Genomic DNA, 24572 nt, shown 5'->3' with positions numbered 1-24572 from the left:
TCATTAGAGAAATGTTTGTCCCCAAGTTTGGGGGGCAGGGGGGGGGAGTGTGTTGTGGTTGAGAAATGGTTCAGTGTCTTGTGCCAAGCATAATATTTCTCAGTCACCTCCTTGCCAAATGTTGGAGGCACATATTCAGGAGCCAAAAAAACGTTTTATGTCAGTACCTTCGAGATAATGTTCACAGCACGTACCTAAACTTTTGCTATGCATAATTTCTCCCTGTCCTTGTTCAACATTTTCTTTCAGGAAGCTGAAGACATTGGCACACTATAGGCTACACAACAGATTCAGATGCATATAAACGACATGCCCCCACTGACATATGACCATTTGTAGGACAATACTTCTTACTCTGGCAGATGAATGAAGGAAGCAGGTTTTTAAATTACAAATGGCCCTCATCGCTCTAGGTCTGCATTGGTTAACAAGATAGCATTCATGAGTCTGCAGAACACAAAATGCTTGGCCATACAAACTTCTCTTATACAGCCAACAGCATCTTTTCCTGTCATTTAATGGTGTTATGAAGAGAACCATCAAGGCACATCTGTAGAGCTGGTAGATGTTGCTGTATTGTTCCTACAGTAAAAGATAGAAAGTCCATAATTTGACAGGCTGCTCCCGTTCTTGTGCTCTGACAGACTCACCACAACAAAGACAGACAAACAAAGTGACAGTCAGCTTTTTGCAGCATGATGAGAGAATGCTGTAGTAAAAGGTTCTCTCGCTATTTCAATGCTGTCCAACAACAAAAATACTCTACCAGGGTTTTTACTTTTATGTTTATGGCAAATACCTATACGGAGTGATAAATGTCATAAAATATGCCAACAAATGTTTTACATGTCAAAATAATAGCATTTTCGGTGGTTTATTTTGTTGATACACTCCAAGAAAGTGCTTATGTAAATACAGACCAATAAGTGGGCCCTATGCTTCTGTAAGACGCAGGATGCAAAAGAGAGCGGGGGTTAAACCTACAAAATTGAAATATTCACGAGGCCAGCATTTCCAAATCCTAGCAACAGTGGCGGTTATTTTGGCGGCCCAGCGTGACATCCACTGAAGTCACAGCCCAACGGTGGATTAATGGCCTGAGTGATGAAGCTTGGGAGCAGACTGGTGATGCTGGCACGCTGCCCTTTCCTTGCCCACATATGCGACGACAGGGTCATTCCTGTCCCACTACCCTGAATGAAAGGGCCCCTTCTTACTTGACTGCAATGGTTGGTGTACTGCCCCTTTCAGGGCCCAAGGCTGACTGTCAGTTTAAATGCAACAAATTGGTACATTCTCAGAATGATAATTAGTGCAGCCATGAACATGCCATTGTCTAACATGGTTACGTGACTGACTTATGACGCCTTTAATGTTACTGACCGAATGCAAGTTAGAGGCAACCATGGCTTTCCGAAAATATTTTAATAAAATTTGAGATTCCCATGACTATTATTCTTCATATTATGGTCACATATTACGGCCACTGGGCAGAACGGTTTCAACTCTATATTGATGTCTCCATTTTCAGTCACTGATTTCTCTGCAGTTCTTATTTATGTTTGAGCTCAAATATGGTCCTTTATCTGTCTGAATGGAAGTATGAACCCTCTGGACTTTAATCAAGGTTCAAAGCAGAGAGAAAAGTCTCCCTAAAGCTCTACATTTACCGTCATACTGTAGCTTTCAGATCAACAAGGCAATAGTCAAAGGAACATAGGAGAGCTGAAGGTGATAGCTTAGAATAATCCTCTTACTGGATTTCTGTGCAGGTAAGGAAATGGTCCTGGTTAGAATAATCAATCTCTGCGGGTAATTATCTCAAAATGTGCCATGGAATCTATCTGGCCAGTTCTTAGGGATATTTCAATAATACATACTTTAGGAAATGCATTGCTTCATACTTACAGATGACTGACAGACAGTGTGTTAGAGATACAGTTTAAGTAATGAGGTCGTATTTTCATTCATGCTAGAAAATTCATGCTGCAATGCATAATCTTATGGTGTACACAATTCAGTCGAAAATCCGAATGTATTATTCTTATGTGTTGGATTCAACAAAAGAGTCGATTTTAAGGAGACTTTTGAGTGGCCTGGCATATGAATGAAAAATAATTAACTATGGAATGTGATTCTGCAAACTTGTATGTGTTTTAGTGGACCCCTTTCAAGCCACAGTAAGTGTTTATGTGTTTGTCAACATCATATACTGTACCAAGAGCTGTTGAGGTATAGCTATGGTACACAACCATATTGTATTTGCTTTTGATGACTTGAATGATTCATGCAGTCCTAAATATGAGATGAATTATTTTAGTACTTGTCAATGCTTTCAACATTTCAATTTTCAGCATACTGTATCTTACTGGGTTTTTATTTTTTAAAGCTTGAAAGTAGCCTAATCAATTCAGAAAAATGCAATTCCATTTTTGCAAAAATGTCACAATAACTTTTTCTTCTTGTCAACAGTCAAACAGACAACATCTGTAGGAGGCGAACATCATTACTAATTTGCCCAGCATGAATGATACTGAACCTGTTTCCATGGTAATACATTTCCATTGCTTTCTTCCTAGAAACCCTGAACAGTGTCTGAGCCCTGAACACATTTCTCCCAGCACCTATGACTAACGCTTTGTGTTGGAAAATGGTACCTCTTGCATGTACAACCCAAATCAAATCATACCCAACATGTTTTAAAAGTTTGATTTTCATTGTAATCTAAAGAAATTGGGGGTAATATTACAATATCAAATTAAGTCCAATATGTACACATCAAGAAATAAGTTAAATGTCAATATCAGTACAACTATCTATATTGCTATTTTTGTAGAATAACCCATTCCTGGTGTCTTCATAGAGATGTGATATACCACTGACAACATGATCTGACTTGAGTAGTCTCAGGGGAGATATAAAGCCAGCACACAGCCATGCCCACACAATATAATCACAACTGTTATGGTTATACCTAATAGCCATATCAAACCCATTTGCTATGTTCTCTAATGGTGACAAACTGCCAGTAATTACTGATCAAATCCCCTGCCCATCACTCCTTCCTGGTCTGCTATCTGAGGGGGGTTGGAGGAACGGCTCTGGCAGCCACATGACAGAGTGCCCCCTTCTGGTGTTAGGTAGAGGGAGCAAAAACACAGGAGCTTATTTGAAAATACATCTTACATAACACCATGTAGCATCCTTCCTCTGTTGCCTTCATCTAACAGGATTCAATAGGAATGACAGAGCTTCAGCCTCTCTAACACCAACAAACAGCCCCCCACAGAAATTAACATTGATATTAGTAGGTATGTGTCTCTTCTAATCTCATCTGATAACTCTGGGCTAGTTCAGTTGAATACACCTGCATTCGGATATCAATTATAATTATTAGGCTGTACGAGGAGTGAATAATAAAAACATATTTTGTTTAATACCAGCTTACCATTCTCTTACCAAATACCATCAAAATCTATTGAATTGTACCGTATCTGCTTGGCATAAATCTTTATCTGCGAACAATGTTCCACTCTCAATTTGAGCATGTTATAAACCTACTATAACAATTGTATTTTCCATATGGGGTGCAGGAGTTCAAGAAAGGAGCAAATATTCTCTTCATTTTGTCAGAGGCAGTCTCAGCTGTTTGTGTCTTGCCATTCTGACATCGGGTATAAAAGACAAGCAAGCGGTTTGCGACTTCACACGCCACAAAATAAGAAGACGAAAAAGAAAACCTTTTTATTTTTTTCTAATCAAGAGTTTATGGGGCAGAGATCAGGAATAAGTGCTACTCTACAACATGCTGAGCCCCGGAAAAAAATTAATTTCACATTCTTTAATTTTCAGAGTAAAATGGACAGCCATTTCAGGTCAAATAATTGTTTGAACCAAGGATTTTATCATTAATCCAGGAGGACTGGCAGATCCGGGGTCACACTGGGGGTTGATTAGGTACGAGGCGCACAAAGCTCTCTTCAGTCGATGCCATTGAAAAGAAGCAAGTAATTTAGATTCAGAATTGGTTTAGGACTGTGAAGCTCCCTCCATTATAGAACATTTTCAATTTCAGCCTCACAATAAACATCAAGCTTGCCAAGGAAATTACAACATTTGATAATGTACTGGAGGAGATAGGTGGGTCTTGACAAGAGGACACAACCCAAGGCTTCAGCAAAATAAATCCTTTAGATATGGGGTCTCGTTTGACTTGGGTGGACTCTCTGTTTTCTTCAAGGCCCAATGCAGCCGTTTGTTTTCATATTAATATCAAATCATTTCTGGGTAACAATTAAGTACAGTAATGGAACCATTCAAATGGGGGAAAAAATGATTTTTTTTGCATAAAACAATTCCTCAAGGAAGAATTTTACTAGGACTGTCTTGGAGTGGTCTGAGTTGGGAGTGGAAAACTTAAAACAAGCTGTTATTGGCAGATAGGTTTGGAACTCTTTGTTAATGGTCAATTAATGAATTTACCAGGCAAGCCAGTAAAGGATCACCAGGCAAGCCTGAACTCCCGCCCATGTAAACTGATTAGAAGGTCCTGTGTAGATAATATTTTCAACCAACTATAAGGAAATAACACTGATCAGATGTTTTCACACTTTTAAAGTGTTAGTTTAATCAGCTGTTGTACAATATGGTACAAAACACAGGACAAACTGAACTGTCTGCGCTGGGCCTTTAAGGTGTTTTTCTAAGGCTAACCAACATGCATACTATAATTATTTTTGGTCAAGCTAAATATGCCAAAACAGAACATTCTGAAAGAAGAGTAAACCACTGGAAATGTCGGTCAAAATATTAACAGAACAAGTGTGCATGAAAACAATTGACTGAGATCCAATCCAAACTTGTACACCTCTTTGAATCCCTATTTGTGTGTTTATAACACATAAATTCTGTGATTTAAAAAAATAAATAAGCAACACCGCCTTGAGCAGTAGAACATATACATTATACTACATTTACAATAGACAATACAACAAGTACATAATATGGCGTGTTTACGTCTTGTCTCATTCAGTTCCTCTAGGTTTTATTAACGGTGCAGATGAGATTCCATTTATGGCATTGTTTATCTACTGGAATGAAAACCAAATGTTGACACCACACTATTCTGGATCTAATAGGGGGATGTTGTTTAGTACAAGGACATTGTGTTTCAGGAAATGATTGGTCAACCATTTTCCTTTGGTGCAATGTTCTGTTTATTGCTTGCTTGGGATTGTAATGAGAAATATTAAAAGCACACAATTCTACGTCTTTCCCCAAATCTACGTGTCCCCCCCCCCCCCCCCCCCCACACACACACACACACAGTTTTCAAAAGGAAGGCTAAACATAACCAAGATTCAGGATATTTCTATTGGAATTAAGTATATTAAGCAATACCTTTTGTATCGGTAGCATAAAAATCAATGACGGGTGTATTCAGAGGACAGTTGGGAGCTCATTTTCTCCTGCATTTTCACTGGATCTTAATCCAAGGGGCAGAAAGAAAACAGGAAGCAAAGAAGAAAAGGATTGGATCTTCCACCTAAATGAATATTATCAGCATGAAAACAAAGTAACTACCTGAACAAAGTCCATTTTACACCCACACTTCAATAGATTTCACCCCTCAAACAGAGTGGCCTGGAGGCAATATCAATTGAGCCAGACATGGCTAATAGGCCTCTACTCTCCTTGACTGTACAGTCACATTGGACACATAACACCAGGGTTCCACTTGCAAATGGTAGCTATGCGAAAACTGATCCACGAAGGTTGCCTCACAAAAGCAATTTGACACCATTCACTCACAAAAAGATTTCCCAATGTGTTTCAAAGAACCTTCGCATAATGCAATTTCCCATAGTTGCACTTACGTTACTGTTGAAACAGAGCTGCTGTTTTATGATGAGAATAAACATTTAGCAAAAAATCTATCTCAAGCTAAATCGACAGTCCATGAGATTTCAAGTAAGAAAAAATCTAAAAATATATACCCCTTGATTTATATGATAGATACTTGCATTTGCAGGTAACTGTTACCAGAATGCTAAACCTGAGACATAACATGAGCATTTTGAGAGTGAACTGCAGCACAATGAAAATAAATGAAATGCAGATTTGGTGCAGGGATGTGATAACCATTTCTCCAAGGGGAGTGTGTTGGCATACATGCTGCTTTACGATTAAGGAAATTAAGCAAGGGTGAAATCTGCAGAGATTGAGTTATAGAGTCACGGTACATGCCCCATCACAGCAAGCAAGTAAAATCTGACTTTTAACTGCAATTGATACAACCACTTGAATTCTTCTGTTTAAGCATCTGACAACGTGTGGCAGATTGGAAGGCTGGTACAATGTTTCTTTGCTCCGTTTTTTTCTTCTCTGTCACGGAGAGCTGATTTCATTTCCTCAAACAGAAATGTGTTGGCCTCTCTATACTATTCCTGATTGGATAGAAAATTACATGACAGTAGACAAGGAAAGTCATGTAGATACACTACTTGACCAAAAGTATGTGGACACCTGCTCAACGAACATCTCATTCCAAAATCATGGGCATTAATATGGAGTTGGTCCACCCTTTGCTGCTATAACAGCTTCCACTCTTCAGGGAAGGCTTTCCACTAGATGTTGGGACATTGCTGCGGGGACTTGCTTCCATTTAGCCACAAAAGTATTAGTGAGGTCGGGCACTGATGTTGGGCTATTAGGCCTGGTGTTCCAATTCATCCCAAAGGTGCTCGATGGGGTTGAGATCAGGGCTCTGTGCAGGCCAGTTAAGTTCTTCCACACCGATCTCGACAAACCATTTCTGTATAGACCTGACTTTGTGCACGGAGGTATTGTCATGCTGAAACATGAAAGGGCCTTCCCCAAACTGTTGCCACAAAGTTGGAAGCACAGAATTGTCTAGAATGTCATTTTATGATGTATCGTTAAGATACAACTAAGGGGCCTAGCCCAAACCATGAAACACAGCCCCAGACCATTATTCCTCATTCACCAAACTTTACAGTTGGCACTATGCATTGGGGCAGGTAGCGTTCTCCTGACATCCGCCAAACCCACAATTGTCCAACGAACTGCCAGATGGTGAAGCGTGATTCATCACTCCAGATCTTAAGCTTGTTTGTGGTTGGCCATGGAAACCCATTTAATGAAGCTCCCGACGAACAGACGATTTTTACACACTACGTGCTTCAGCACTCGGAGGTCCTGTTCTGTGAGCTTGTGTGGCCTACCACTTTGCGGCTGAGCCATTTTTGCTCCTAGACGTTTCCACTTCATAATAACAGCACTTACAGTTGACCGGGGCAGCTCTAGCAGGGTATACATTTTACGAACTGACTTGTTGGAAAGGTGGCATCCTATGACGGTGCCACGTTGAAAGTCACTGAGCTATCTATCACCTGTTGTTACATAGACCCGAGACCAGATGACAATCAAACAGAACCCGACCAGGACCTTGGGGAAAAAGTTAGAATTTTGGAGCCATACCCACTTGGGTCCCAGGTCTTGGGAATTCGGGTGGACCGGTGAAGAACCCAGTTCCACTTTGAGCCCAGAGAATCTCCCATGAAAAGTTAAAGCCCCAGACGCCAGACCATTTGATGGACAGCTGAATGGAAGGCAGCCACTTCTTCCACATCACTGCCTCCAATTTTCTAAAGGTGGTAAACTTAGGAGATAGTGTCACCACTAAATTATATGAGGATGTAGCTCGGAGGAAACACAACAACTCAAGACATAAACACCCTGGTTCCCCGGATATGAAATTAATTATTGACTAGATGAAGGTATAGGGTGTTAAGATAGATCGTGTGATAGTGGATCAAGGCAACAAAAGGCCAGTTTAATGCAGGAAGAGCTATTGCAGAAGCCATCAGGGTCAGCCAATTTCCCAGGGGAGAATAGAGCTGTGACAATGTTCCTGAACCCTGATCTAACCTCAGGACAACTCACAGCACAACACTCATCTTCTCAATGTGAGGTAGTGCAGCAATCACATCAAAGATGTATACTTCAAAAGGTATACTTCACCTAAGAGTCTATCATTATTTTGATAAGACTATGACAGACACCCCCAATCACCCTTTTTACAGACTGAAAGACAAACAGGTAATTTTACAGACACTTCTGATACATGGTTAGCGGTTGCTGTATACCGTACTCAATTTCAGTTTCATTGTAAAATGTACTTGTTGTGTAAACCTTTCCTATCCATCAGTGGAGGGCTCTCATATCACTTGAAAGAATGTTTGCACAATGTGTGTAATGAACATCAAATCACTCCATAAATGACAGAAACTGGACTACACTTTAATCTGTATCTTATTCAAAGGGAAATGTTAGCCTTCTGCAACCCTTTCCAAAATGTGAAAGTTTGTATCATTATCCCCCAATTGACGTTCCTCTGGAAAAGAACACTCAATCATTTACTAAGTTTGATTGAAACAGCTCCCTCCATGTTACCTTCGCGTTGAGGGAAAAGTAACCCTTCAAAACTGGAAAGAATTATATGAAAAATATACATATTTCATGAATCTCTCCAAATCTTGCGAAGCCAAAAAAAAAGTGATTTTTCAATAGAGATAATACATACAGCAGATGGCCTCTTCTCATCAAATTGTCTCTGATTGTTTCAGTCCGTTCTATGATTGTTGTTGTTGTTTTATCTCATTACGTTCACCTCAGTGTGAGACTAACAGGTGTGGTGTAAAAGAGAGATAGGCAACAGAAAATTGGGAAGCCTTGGAACCTAGCCCAGGTAACACTATAGCAGATGAATTAGAAAGAAAATCAAACCATTTTCTTCCCACTTGAAGATGATTCTAGGCTGTCAGGGAGGGCACAGCAAATCTGGCTCCATAGTATATGTGTAGCACATCAACAAATGTTTTTAGAATCAGGAGTGAAAGTAAAAAAGCACATTTCACCATCATCAGCACTGTTCTGCTTGTTGAAACTATTCAAGGGAATACACAATGCTTAGAGAATTACCAGCTGTGCTCCATGCAACTTTGCAGAACAACATTAGAGAACAAAATAGCTTTTTAGTATTCATTGGATGATCCTCACTTTACCCATTTGGCTAGCTATATGGTGTATATTCATGAACATTTCTGGAAAAAATGAAACATTTATCCACCGCTGTCTGTTCTCTTCTCCTCCTTGTGTGCCAGGGCGGCCACACAGCAAAAACTAGGAAGAGGATGTAAGTTTTCATTTAATGTCACCCACTAACTGTCCCCTCACCCCCCATCCCCAGTGTAACCCTCAAGGGCACCCTGTTCATACAATGTGGAGGAGATTACCACAGTAGCTAAGTGCTGTCAATGTTACACCAGAAAAGCAGAGAGTCCATCTATCTTTGCAAGCTGGGTTAAAACTAAGATGTTTAATTTCTTACTTTTTATCATGTCCATGCAGCCCACTCCGCTTCAGTTTCAAACTAGTTATTTTCACCATTCAAGTCCCAACATAAAATCTCAAGCTCCCCCAAATCTTTACTGTCTGAGTCCCAAGATGTCCCCAAAATCTGGATATTTCCAATCTTGGCTTGATGGGGTGCATGGAATTAAGAGAGGCAATTACAGAAAAATGAAATCTTGTGTTTTCTATACAAATGTGGACCAAGGGAAAGCAGATTACGATAAATCCAAACTGCCTGTGAATTCATGGAGTCCCTGAATGACAGAACTTGTTATTACTGTATGTAAACACTGCCAAGCTGATGATATTGTGGTAAAACACATCGTACATAAAACATCTCTGGACATGTTCAATTACTCAAAGCACATTAAGAGCCTCATGAACAGCAGTCAAGATTTGGGGGGATTTAATCGTCTTTATATAATTATCTACAAATGCTGAAAGAGTTTTGGTGATGCCAGTTTGGTCAGTAAATAATTGCTAACAGTTTGAAGACTGCAGGGTCCCTTTATCAAAATCGAACATTATTTTATTCACTCCCTTGTAAAAGAGGCCGTTGTCGTCAATGGGATTTCCCTGTTTAAATACGTTTAAATTAAAGACATAAAAACATATTTGTGAAATTGTGAAAAGCTGTACAGAATTACCACATACTCTGCAAAACTGACATTTTAGAGTCATGCATATTGATTTTGATGGTTTCTGTCCCTGCATTTACCAACAAATCAATACAACTGGCATATTATATATCCCATAATGACTAAAATTACTTTTTGCCAAACCAAAAACCCATTAACCAAATTCTTAATTTGGTACAAATATTATTTTCTATGTCTCATTATTCCTTTTCACAGCACTGTCTCTGTGATGCAGGTTATTCTCACCATCTGCATTGGCAGATTAAGATAAGGAGGCCTTCATTATCCAGGCACAGCCACAGACAACGCATCATTTCTATGTGTTTCAGGCTCTGGTTGTGCGGAAGAGATTTAACCCTCCCCCCTCAACATATCACCTTGGAAGGCCATTAAAGTCTAACCATGTGAATACCACCTATTCAGGGAGAACTCATTGTTCATGCCAAGGTAAGTGGGGAAACCTCTAGACTATAATCACTGCTGCACACGATACACACTGACTTGAAAAGAGTAGAGGGAGAAATTGAGAAAATAAATATTAAGATACAGATGCTGGTGTTTCGGCTTGTGGAGATAATGTGTGCACAGGAGCAAGTCTAATTCTTTTTCCTTCTGAACCAAATTAGAAAGCATGCCAAGCAAAACATGTAAACCTATTGATCATTCTGGATGTATGCATGCAACACAACATATCCCCTCTACCATTGTCAAAGGATGGTGAGGAAGGCTTGACTCAATGAAACCCTATAGGATGAAAACAGCAAAGAACAAACAACCTCACTGGGAAAACACAAGAGGATCTTCAGCATTCATCGCACATCCTGATTAGGAGGCTGCAGTGATATAGTCAAACGTTGCTCAGCAAACATGAATAAATCCCTCTAAATGGACCAGCACAATAGCCACTAGCTATGGTATTACATTATGTGTGTTAGAGACAGCCTCAGGTGTCTAAGGAGAAAGGGGTCAGCCATTCAAATGTAATGAGTAAATATGCTGTGCGACTGTATCCTCTTGCACAGTATTGCTAATTTATCTGTCTATAATATTCATTCTGATTTGAATTTCAGAGTAACTTAATCAGAACAAATATCAAATATTTTAAGCAATATAAATATCCTAACATGTTGGGTCAAACATTTAATCAAAATAATCTTGGCGGACTCATTAAAACAATACTAACATTTTCTGTTAAGTTGTCCTTTTACTGTACAGTAATAGATACCAATTTGGACATTGGCAGTAAAGACCACTGAGCAAACATTAGTTTGACTTGACGTTGATCTGCTTTCAAAATGAATGCCCTGTTTGGCTGAAGTGAACTGTTGTTCCTTCATAGAATGCACAGGTAACAGAACTTCCTCTCTAGCTAAATGGACCAGTGTCAGTCAGTCAGTGGAGCTGATGTTGGTGTGCATTTTTACAAGCAAAAATAGTTTTCTGGCATTTCATGGGTGGGTGGAAAACAGCGAACTTCCTGAAATTCTACACATTTTGCCATGGGGGAAATAGAAAGATGTACAGTTTTATAGCTAATTTCATGCTATTCGACACATCAAATCAAATACAATTTTATTGGTCACATACACATGGTTAGCAAATGTTAATATGAGTGTAGTGAAATGCTTGTGCTTCTAGTTCCGACAGTGCAGTAATATCTAACATGTAATCTAACAATTCCCCAACAACTACCTAATACGCACAAATGTAAAGGGGTGAATGAGAATATGTACATATAAGTATATGGGTGAGCGATGGCCGAGCGACATGGGCAAGATTAAATAGACGGTATAAAATACAGTATATACATATGATATGAGTAATGTAAGATATGTAAACATTATTAAAGTGGATTTATTTGAAGCAGGATTGTTTAAAGTGACAAGTAACATTTTGACATGAGGCTGAGAGAACATGTTGCCGTTACCATGGGGCAGAGAGAAATGTGTAGTTTTATAGCTAATCTCATGCTTTTCTACACATTTTGCCATGGTGCCATGGGGCAGAGAGAAATGTGTAGTTTTATAGCTAATCTCATGCTTTTCTACACATTTTGCCATGGTGCCATGGGGCAGAGAGAAATGTGTAGTTTTATAGCTAATCTCATGCTTTTCTACACATTTTGCCATGGTGCTGAGAGAAAAATGTTATTTTTAAAAAGTCCATTGCAGTCAAAAACCTGATTTTCATGTGTTGTATATATATTTTCACACTATGAGGTTGGAATGATACTGTGAAATTGTGAAAATTATGATTAATGCCTTTTTAGTGTAAGAGCTGTTTCACAAGACCGCCTGAAATTTCTGCCTGTTTTGGTGGGATGGAATTTTGTCCTGCCTGGTGACATAAATGATTTCATAGACCATTAAGATTGAGAGTTCCAAACCTCTCTGCCAGTAACAGCTAATTTTCAGTTTTCCCCTCTCCACTCAGACTACTTCCAGACAATCCTAGTAAAATTTTAGCTTAAGAAATTACTCTTTGCTAAAAATCAATCTTTCCATTTTAATGGAAAACTATTACAGTAAGGTACTCAATTGTTACCCACAAATTATTTTATATAGAAAATGGGCCTTTAAGAAAACATAGAGTCAACCAAAGTCAAACAAGAGGCCCCATATCTCTATTATATATTTTGCTGAAGCCTTTGGTTGTGTCCTCTTGTCAAGACCCACCTATCTCCTCCTGTACATTGTGGGCCCAACCTCCATGGGGCCCCAGACAATAAATAAATACAAAATATAATTTTCTTTGGTGTGGGGGCTGGGGCTCCTAGAGCCTGCCATGCGGGGGCTTAGGGGGTGTGTGCTACCCCAGCACTATGCACTACATAAACTGTGTGAAATGAGATGGTCATGATACATAGATACATTGTGGACTGTTGTTCCTTCATAGAATTAACAGGTAACAGAACTTCCTGCCCAGTTAAGCGGACCAGTGTCAGTCAGCCAGTGGAGCTGATGTTGGTGTGCATTTTTACAAGCAAAAATAGTTTTATGGCATTTCATGGGTGATAAATTATGTTAATCCTTAAGGGGCACTGGGGTGGAAATGAATGAAGTGAGAGAAAAGGCGAGATTAGCATATCCTAAATCCATTTACAGACTGGCAGTGTTTGGAGCAGGGCTCCAGTTTCACCCGTTATTATTCCATCATCGATGCTTCATTTCATCCCCACAACCACCCCCAACCCAACCCCCAACCTCCATCCCCCACAAACCCAACCCCCAGCCTCCAGCCTCTAGCCTCCATCCCCACAACCACAACCACCCCCAACCCAACCCCCAACCCCCACAAACCCAACCCCCAGCCTCTAGCCTCCATCCCCCACAACCACCCCCAACCCAACCCCCAACCTCCATCCCCCACAAACCCAACCCCCAGCCTCCAGCCTCCAGCCTCTAGCCTCCATCCCCCACAAACCCATTCCCAGCCTTCACTTAAAGCAGCATGCTTATTTGCTCAATATTTGTTATACTCCATTTTGGATTAGTGTGATACTTGAGGAGAGAGATGATTGGAGTATGGACATGAACTGTGCAAAACAACAGAACACAACAAAGGCCTTATTGAACTAGATCAGAAAAACACAAATGGACAACACTTGACACGACCTGACATAAAGCCTAAATAATGTTATTATCAATGTGACATAAGACCAGTCCTAACAGATCATTACATACCTAATGAGGACCATACTCATGCAAAGTGTCAACCCAATGATCATGCATGTGACAGATCCACCAACCGACAATGTTGAAGTTTATAAACTTGATAAATTGATGACCTATTATGGCAAATATGATCATGCTGTATATATAGACTTTATATCTTTAAAAATATATATTCAAACCTGGGCCTTTGATCCTGCACAACTGATGTGAAAACACTAGTGAAAACACAAACCTGAAATAGGGCCTTCAGCACCAGCAACCTCCTGACTGCAGAGCCTGACAGAGATCCAGGATGGGAGAGAAAGGAGAGATGCACCTCTAAAAGAAAGGTGTTTCATAGGCTGGATGCCCTTATTTAGAGGCTTGTGTGAATTCACAGTCAAAAGTAATCAGCCACGTCCCCAGACTGCTCCTCTATTTTCCAAGGCCCACAGCCAGTGAAAACATATTTCCATTTTAACGCCTTCTGATGATCAAAGCATCAGCTTAATATAATCAGCTCAAACCCATTTACTGGCGAGCTCCACCACCGCGTCTGGGGAGCGTTTCCCTTCCCAGGCCTATCTATTCTAAAACAGGTGCTATAATAGTAAATTAATTAGGCTGAGAAGATGCACCTTGTACTCGGCTGCCGCCAGCTCCTTGTGGGTCACAGCTTCCAGGAAAATGCCATCTGGGCTGTGTTTCCCCAGGGAGGCTCAAGGGGGGGGGGGGGGGGGGGTTGAGGGGGGCACTGACTGGACCTGCGCTTGACTGTGGAGGTTTTTACATTAAAATTAACCTTATTAGCCTTTGGCTTACTGTGTATTTGCTTCTGTATTATTTGATCCTTGGGGGGGGGTGTTGGTGGTGAAGGGTGAAGGGTGTTATAGCACCCCATCATGTCGCACTCCCGCAAATGTTTACAGATTGCGGCAGCTGCTACGCATGAGAATGCCAGAGGTGCAGCAACCTTTTTCCCACGATGGGTTCAGTCCGCTACAGTAGGAGAAGATTGACCAGAGGTGAAGATAATATGGTGCCACAAAACAGAGATGGGAGGTCGAATAGCCTTGGTTACCAACCAACCTTCACCTGTGCTCAGGCTGCCCATCACATATTTCGCTAGTTGATAAACCTCAAGGTTATTTGGGCAGAGGAAAACAAGAGTCAAGGGTGCTAAATGGCACATTCGCATGAGGACAGCTTTCAATTGCCTAAAAGATCTCTTCGACTCCCGAGACGGATGTGGATGTGGCAACCGTCTGAACTTAAAGAGCCCACACAGCTCTACTTTGCTGAGGCTGGCTAAGCTAATAGCATGTAGCACTGGAAAATGCGAGGAAGGGTTTGACACCTGAGCCTGAAATCTGAGCGTCAGGTTGTTTTCAAGTCCCTGTCTCTCCATGAAATAGGGAATAAAAGAGAAAACCATGCTTAATGAGGTAAAAACAGATGCTTAAAATTTATGCTTACAGGATTGCCCCATGACTTTTGATGTAATTACTTGGGGAGCCAAGGGCCCCTGGGGAAACGGATGCAAGGTGCTGACGGCAAAGATGAGACTGAGAGGAGCAGATTAATTAATATGCAAAACAAGTTGAAATAACTTAACGATGTAGAAAAAAAACACCAAGTGGTGTGGATAGAGATGTGAGATCACAGTCTCATTACCAGTAAACACAATGGAGCACTAAAAGCTAAAGCGATTAGCTGTGCATTCCTCCCCCCCCCCCCGCGCTCTAAGGATGGTCGTCCCCACCATTTGCCACACAGATTTAGCGATTAATCAAACATGCGGGGGAGAGGGAACTGGAGAAGGAGTGTGGGGCCAACCGAGGGCCCATGCCAGAGCAGTGTGCCTTAGGAGCTCTGGGAACCCCTCGTCTCTGGGCCTCCAGGGCCCCGGGATCAGCTTCCACAAATATTGGGATTTGACGGGAAGCTGGGCGGTAAGCCCCAAGCAGATGGTCCACGATGTTCAGTTAAGACTGCGATTGATTTGAGGAAACAGATATCTCCCCTCCTCGTTAAATTGAAAGCACCTCTGGGACGGCAGTCAAGTGCTTTTTTAACCTCTGCCGTCAGAACCAGAGAGCGGCAAATAGACAAGCAGCGACGCTCCAGTTCTCCAGCAGGGAGAGCAGGGAGAGCATGGTGAGCAGGGAGAGCAGGGAGAGGGGCTGCTCAACCTTCTGATCCCCTTAATAATGGCGGCCTGGCAAAGAGGGGGAATGACCCCTCTACAAGAAGACCCAGGCAGATTCAGCAAAAGGAGGTTAATCTGGAGAATGTCGTTGTCTCAACGAGTGTCGTTGTCTCACCTTATCTTAACCTGGTTGATTAAAGTTTCAACTTGAAGTTGAAAGGATCCAGGGATACTGGGATGAGGGGGACCAGGGGGATCAATCCAAATCAAATCAACAAAAGTGTCTCTCCAGTCATGTTTACAGATAAACCCATAATGTAGGCTATCAGATAAGAGTGCAGATGAGAATCAACAGAGCTGTTCTCTGCCTGTAGCATATGCTAAGGGCTCAACTCAGTTTTGAAATACAATATGCAACCGATGCACTTCAAGTATAATACAGTACAACATGTCCTAGCACCATGTGCTACGGATAACTGAAATTAAATAAACAATCATCAATTAGAAAAAACAGGTAACAAGTAAAATGTGCAATACAATCCTACCTTTGACTTAAAATAAGAGGAACTTTTTTGTCCTAGGTAGATATAAACACCAATGTTTTAAAGTGGATATAGCAAACTATAATTATCGTGATATTAGAAAAGGTATCCTTCACTGTGTTTTTGAACACACATACTGCATCTTAATCACAATAATTATCTGAGAAAATGATATTAATCAAAACACAAATAAACAATCACTTAAGAATGCGAATAAAAAACATATTTACAGTGCGCAGGTGAACCGGAAACCTAGTGAAAGGTAACAATGTGAGGTACAGCTGGTCAGAAAGCCGTGTGCTGAGAGCCGGCTCCAGGGCTGCAATACACTGAGGCCTCTCCACTCGTTGTGCACAAGATCTGCTGTTCTCTCTCACTGTTGATGGCACACCTCTGGAAAAGCAGCCGTCGCATCCGTATGGACACCCTGAAGCACTGGAATGGGGTAAGAAATAATGTATTTCTCTCTACACTGTTAGATTTAGATGGTATGTTTGCATGGGTGTGTGACTTCACTGGCAGTAGAAATAAAATGTACAGAAATACAAAATTCTACTTTCAACTGAAGGATACTGATTTTTATTTATTTAATTGGATTGGTATCGAATTCAGTGACATTTGAGACACTCACTCTATCTTGACAATAAGCAAGAAATAAAACATCTAATACATGTACAATGTATTTTAAAATCTTTAAAAATCTAAACAATGTTATAACATTTTAGGGCCTTTTGAAGCTTTCAAAATAAATCAATTTGGGGGGGTCATAATACTAAAAATCTATGAAATTAGTATGATCTATAAACACAGGTATATTCATTTATACATGTTAAAAGTGACAGTCTCACTATAAGGTGTCTGAGGCTCTACAAAAAGTGCAGTCTTGATTTCAAATATACATTTGTGTTAATAATTAGAGAGATGGTCTTGCGAGAGGTGCGTGGATATTAAAAGCCATCGTTTTTCGAGGGAGCGGTTTTGTCTATAATCAATTCTCTTCCTGGAGCCACACATTAATTGCGTAAAATGATAGGTTTCCATCAATACATCCTCAAACTTAAGAAGCTTTCTCTTCTTCTATTCAATCAAATAATCGAGACAATTGCTCTCCTTTGGGGAGATATTATGGTAAGTCTTTTGTGTTTCAGTGTTATAAATTAGACTTCAAGCTTAATTCTGAAGAAAGTGCAAAAACTGAACATCTGAAGATTATCACTGAGCTAAGTTACACATCTCAAAAGCACCAAATGGAACCTTGTCTTGTAGATATAATAAATTTAAAAATCTGAGAATCCACCATCCATTATTTTACTACAATATCAGTATTTCTATAGTATTTTTTATTTTATTTACAAATATACAGAAAAATGTAATAATTCAACAAATATATATATAATTAAGGGTATACTACAGTATATAGACCTGTATACAATAAGTATGACTGTAATTCTTAGTGCAACAAATATATACATTTTTTACTTAATAATTCAAGTCAGCCCTGCATTTGTCTACAAAAACATTATACCAATTCAACCTGGATAATTCTAATATAAAAGAAAATACAGAAGATAACCAACAGCAGGAGAGTTTAGTCCTTTGTCAGGAAACAGAGTAATAGGACTGGTTTGTTATACAGACAAGAGATGGAAATGGCAACTTATTCAGGGTTCCAATAAGCACCTATTTTCTCTTGGTCCTGGCGGCCTTCTCACATGTCCTAAATCATCATTTAATTATAGTAGGAGGGGGTGACTGTCAAAGGGTGCCTGTAGGAAGGAGCATGCTACTGCCCAGTACAAAGCCAGACATTACAAAGGTTTGAAAAGGTCCAAAGTCAGTACTTAAGATGAACCCCTATTTAATTTGAGAAAATGAAGGATAATGTTGTTCAGATAACTTAATATATTGATATCTTTATAGGTCATCAATGTTATCCCTTAAATTAAATGTCTTACTCAATAAATCAAATGACAGAGAGATATGATCAAGTATGATCAATTAAATAATGGGATTCAATAAGACATAGTGCCAATTTACTGCAAGTTGTATTCCCAGTCATGTTATATTTTCTCTCATGGTGTCCAGTTCTTTGAGGACAATTGGGCGACGCTAGTGCATGGGAGGACTGGTCATCTGGCATTTCTGGCAAATGCCAGATGGGCTGTTCTTTTTTTTCTGTCCAGTGGGCCTATCTAACTTGTTTTTTTGCAAATGATTTGGCTAATAATGATGAGGGTCTCAAGGGGGGGGGGGCACAAGGGGAAAATGGTCAGTCCGCCCATATGCTTGTGCATAAGAAACATTTTTGTCTCTTCAAATTAAATATTTCAAAAGGATATAATTAGATATTGCCTCTTCTTTGTGGTTTCTGTACACAATTAAATATGTGTTGGTGTCAAAAGGATCATATAAAAAAGGTAGAACATGATACATTAAGGTGTTTACACACCTGAATAACAATATTGCTTAGGATTTTTGCAAATACTGACTGAAAAAAATCATTTTACTCCATTAAAAGTATGTCAGAAATGAAATGAATTAGACTTATTATATATATCGTATTGATGTGAACTGTTTTGTATTTCAGACTGGAGGGACTTGTGAAGAAGACTCAAGGATGCCTACCCATCCCGTCTGTAGCTGTACTAACTATTGGTGTGTACTGTAGACTAGTGTTTTGATGCCATCTATTGGAATAAATGCTCAATTTATCAAGGAGAACATACAGAGTAACTACCAAACAAAATAATTTCTATCCTCCTCATAATAAATGTGGTCAATTATAAATATATCAGTTATACTTATTAAATTCTTTCTTTTATAAAGAAAATCAATTAATTGGAACAATAAAAAAATATAGCTTTCTCCGAACATGTCGAAATCACAGAGAACTCAAATCAAATACAAAGTGGATGGTTTCCTGTATTAAAACCCATACGAAAGGTTGCACTTTATACATGTAAACCTGATATGAATAATGTAATAACAATGAACATACTGTAAATTCTAACGATATCACAAGTTATTTCACTTCTTTATGCACACAAATGTCGCTCCAACAAATTGGGTTAACTCTTGGGTTCACCCATATACGTTCTATGGTTCACCCATCCTTGTTAAACAGCAAATTATACTGTATCTTTGTTTTAGAAATCTTATATCCCTCTACTTTAATCTTACTGCAGGGGGCACTGCCTCCAAACAAATCTGCAGCACTCATCTCATTCCACTTACTTCAATTACTTCTGATTAAAGACATATGTTCCCTAGGAAAGCCCTGCTATCAGACCAGACAGGATCCATGGGAAAAACTGACATTGTAAAATAGTACAGTCAAAATCTTTACTTTTTGAAGATATTTTTTTCAAAAGGTAATTGTTCTGTACATTGGAATGCTGTCAAAAATGTAAAAGGCAAAGAAGAACTTGCTCAGATTTATGGATATATCTGACTTGCCATTAGTGGATGGTCGCAGCACATATGAGAAGGAGGAGGTTTTGTATGCAACAATTGTGGGCAAATAAACAGCAGAATAAACAGTAGAATTGTCACTGTTGGGCACTCGCTTGATGCGAGCACTGGTTCTGATGACCTTGTTGGCCTGGAGAAGGCCATGAGCAAGGAAAGCTTCACTACGCACTCACTGTCCCTGTACCCACACATTCTCTCTCCATCATCACACCTTCTCAATGATCTAGCATCTGCCATGGCTGCACAGGGCAAGGCGTTCATTTGATAATTGACTTAATCCTAGGACTAATTCCAGAGACATTTTTCCATCTCTCCTCTGCCACTGGGATCAATCTGACCTCAAATTGTGGGAAGGGTCTGGCCTCAATCAGAAAGACATTTTCCCTCCATGACATGCTAATAAAGTCTTGACATTAATTGGGCTAAAAAGCAGCCGAGCTCTAGGGGAGGCTGCTACTGTGCTGCTATACAGCTATGTGTGAAGTGGGCTCTGGGAAGAGAGTGGCCTTGAGAGGGTGACAGAGAGAGACAGCAAATTACAGTCTACTGATTCAGCCCAAGAGAACATAATAAAACAAGCCTGTCAAATCAAATCAAACTTTATTTGCCACATGCACCGAATACAACAAGTGTAGACGTTACTGTGAAATGCTTACTTACAAGCCCTTAACCAACAGTGCAGCTCAAGAAGAAGAAAACATTTAAAAAGTAGGCAAAAAAAAAAGTTTAAAAAAAAAGTAACACAACAAGAATAACAATAAAGAGGCTATATACAGGGGCACCGGTATTGTGTCAGTGTGCAAGGGTACAGGCTAATTGAGGAAATCTGTACATGTAGGTGGGAGAGAAGTGACTATGCATAAGTAACAAACAAACAGCGAGTAGCAGTAGTGTACAAGAGGGGGGGTGTCAATGTAAATTGTCCGGTGGCGATTTTTATGAATTGTTCTGCAGTCTAATGACTTGGGGTAGAAGCTGTTGAGGAGCCTTTTGGTCCTAGACTTGGCGCTATGGTACCACTTGCAGTGCGGTAACAGAGAAAACTGTGACTGGAGTCTCTGACAATTTTGTGCGCTTTCCTCTGACACCGCCTAATATATAGGTCCTGGATGGCAGGAAGCTTGGCCCCAGTGATATACTGGGCCGTTCGCACTACCATCTGTAGCGCCTTACGGTCAGATGCCGAGCAGTTGCCATACCAGGCGGTGATGCAACCCATCAGGATGCTCTCGATGGTGCAGCTGTAGAAGCTTTTGAGGATCTTTTGAGGATCTCAAATCTTTTCAGTCTCCTGAGCGGGAAAAGGTTTTGTCATGCCCTCTTCACGACTGTCTTGGTATGTTTGGACCATGATATTTCATTGGTGATGTGGATATTTTGTTGGTGATGTGAAACTCTTGACCCGCTCCACTACAGCCCCATCGATGGTAATGGGGGCCTGTTCGGCCCAGCTTTTCCTGTAGTCCACGTTCATCTCCTTTGTCTTGCTCACATTGAGGGAGAGGTTGTTGTCTTGGCACCACACTACCAGTTCTCTGACATCCTCACTATAGGCTGTCTCATCGTTGTCGGTGATCAGGCCTACCACTGTTGTGTCGTCAGCAAACTTAATGATGGTGTTGGAGTCGTGTTTGGCCACGCAGTCATGGGTGAACAGGGAATACAGGAGGGGACTAAGTACACACCCCTAAGGGGCCCCAGTGTTAAGGATCAGTATGGCAGATGTGTTGTTGCCTACTCTTACCACCTGGGGGCAGCCCGTCAGGAAGTCCAGGATCCAGTTGCAGAGGGAGGTGTTTAGTCCCAGAGTCCTTAGGTTACTGACCTTTGTGGGCACTATGGTGAGAATGCTGAGCTGTAGTCGATGAACAGCATTCTTAGTGGAGTGTGGTTGAGTGTGGAGTGTGGTTGAGATTGTGTCATCTGTGGATCTGTTGGGGCGGTATGCGAGTTGGAGTGGATCTACGGTGTCCGGAAGGATGCTGTTGATGTGAGCCATGACCAGCTATTCAAAGCACTTCATGGCTACCGATGTGAGTGCCACCGGGCAGTAATCATTTAGGCAGGTCACCTTCACTTCCTTGGGCACAGGGACTATGGTTGTCTGCTTGAAACATGTAGGTATTACAGACTCGGTCAGGGAGAAGTTGAAAATGTCAGTGAAGACACTTGACAGTTGGTCCGCGCATGCTTTGAGCACACGTCCTGGTAATCTGTCTGGCCCAGCGGCTTTGTGAATGTTGACCTGTTTAAAGGTTTTGGTCACATCGGCTACCGAGAGTGTTATCAAACAGTCATCCAGAACAGCTGGTGCTCTCGTGCATGCTTCAGTGTTGCTTGCCTCGAAGCGAGCATAAAACGCATTTAGCTCATCTTGTAGGCACGCGTCACTGGGCAGCTCGCGTCTGGGTTTCCCTTTGAAGTCCGTAATAGTTATCAAGCCCTGCCACATCCGACTAGCGTCAGAGCCGGTGTTGTAGGATTCAATCTTAATCCTGTATTGACGCTTTGCTTGTTTGATGGTTCGTCTGAGGGCATAGTGTAATTTCTTATTAGCGTCCGGATTAGTCTCCCTCTCCTTGAAAGCGGCTGCTCTAGACTTTAGCTCGATGAGGATGTTGCCTGTAATCCATGGCTTCTGGTTGGGATATGTACGCACAGTTACTATGGGGACGATGTCATCGATGCACTTATTGATGAAGCTGATGACTGATGTGGTGTATTCTTCAATGCCATTGGATGAATCCCGGTACATATTCCTGGCTGTGCTAGCACAACAGTCCTGTAGTGTCGCGTCCGCGTCATCTGACCACTTCCATATTGAGCGAGTCACTGGTACTTCCTGTTTTAGTTTGTAAGTAGGAATCCGAAGGATAGAATTGTGGTCATATTTGCCAAATGCAGGGCGGGGGAGAGCTTTGCATGCATCTCTGTGTGTGGAGTTAAGGTGGTCTGGGATTTTTTTCCCCCTGGTTGCACATGTGACATGCTGGTAAAGATTTAGTAAAACTGATTTAAGTTTGCCTGCATTAAAGTCCCCGGCCTCTAGTGTCGCTTCTGGGTGAGAATTTTCTTCTTTGCTTATGGCCTTATAGAGTTGATTGAGAGCGGTCTTAGTGCCAGCTTCGCTTTGTGGTGGTAAATAGACAGCTACGAATAATACAGATGAGAACTCTCTTGGTAGGTAGAGTGGTCAACAGCTTTTCATAAGGTACTCTACCTCAGGCAAGCAATACCTCGAGACTTCTTTAGTATTAGACATCACGCAGGCTGTTATTGACAAAAAGACACACACCCCCACCCCTCGTCTTACCAGAAGTAGCATCTCTGTTCTGCTAGTGCATGGAAAATCCCACCAGCTCTATATTGTCCGTTTCTTCGTTCAGCCACGTCTTGGTGAAACATGAGATGTTACAGTTTTAATGTCCCGTTGGTAGGATAATCTTAAAAGTAGGTCATCAATTTTATTTTGTAACGATTGCACGTTAGCAAGGAGAACGGAAGGCACTGTCAGTGATCTGTTAGTGCCTGCAACACTCTGAATGTGTCTACAGACTTCTAGGGCTGGATTTCAATGGAAACCACCATAGCAATGTTTACATAGAGTGGTCACTCCTTTAAAAGTTGCGAGCTTACACCGTGGGACTTAGAGGTAACCAGCGTCACGGCTTCATTGCTCCAGACTACCGCAAGGGGAAGTTAGAGCACTCATTATGCATTTGGGTCCCAAGGTTTTTAAATGACCAATCATATTGAGTGTTTCCAATGACAAATTTAACGCGAGCCACCCGTCACTGGTGACTTTCTTCAGCAAAGATGGCTGACAAAACATTACAGTGGAAGCAAATATAAGTAATTATAACGTCATAACGAGCCAAGCAAAACATTTACAATTGAGAGGAATATGTTAGTTAATGTAGAGACAAACGGTTGTGCGTATTTTTTTGTAATAAAGTTAATTTACAAAAATAGCTATTTAGCAAGTTAGCTGACTAGCTAACATCAGTCAGCTAGGTAGCTGGTGTTATGACATGAGTATGACATTGTAATTCGTGTTGTTTAATGTTTTAGGGACTCCTGAATAAACCAGTAAACCAGGCTGTCGTCTTGGGAAACAGTGGATGTAAAGAATCTAGAAGCTAAAGCATTTACTGCAAATTAAATGTACATTTTGTCACGACTTCTATCGAAGTCGATGCCACTCCTTGTTTGGGCGGTGCTCGGTGGTCGACGTCACCGGTCTTCTAGCCATCATTGATCCATGTTTAATTTTCCATTGGTTTTATCTTGTCTTCCTACACACCTGGTTTCAATCCCATTTGTTACCTGTTGTGTATTTGACCCTCTGTTTCCCCTCATGTCTTTGTCAGAGATAGTTTGTTGTTCAGTATTCGTGTTGTTTGTATTGGTGCGCGACGGGTCCTCGTGCCCACTTTGTTTTATTGTATTCATGGTTTTAGAGTTATGTTTTTTTTCAAGTTATTAAACAACTCCATTCTACTAAGTTTGATTCTCCTGTGCCTGACTTCCCTGCCACCTATACACACGACTCGACACATTTGTGTAAGCTTGCCTTTCCATGCAACGCAGCTGAAGTAGCATAGCTAGCTAACTAGTTACTGTAGTGTATTTGTGTACAAATGAACACATCCGATGCCTTTTCTCCACTTTTACAAACACATGA

The sequence above is a fragment of the Oncorhynchus kisutch genome, linkage group LG10, assembly GCF_002021735.2.
Source record: "Oncorhynchus kisutch isolate 150728-3 linkage group LG10, Okis_V2, whole genome shotgun sequence".
Classification (NCBI taxonomy): domain Eukaryota; kingdom Metazoa; phylum Chordata; class Actinopteri; order Salmoniformes; family Salmonidae; genus Oncorhynchus; species Oncorhynchus kisutch.
The sequence above is the reverse complement of the archived record's forward strand: the minus strand, read 5'-3'. Positions refer to the sequence as shown.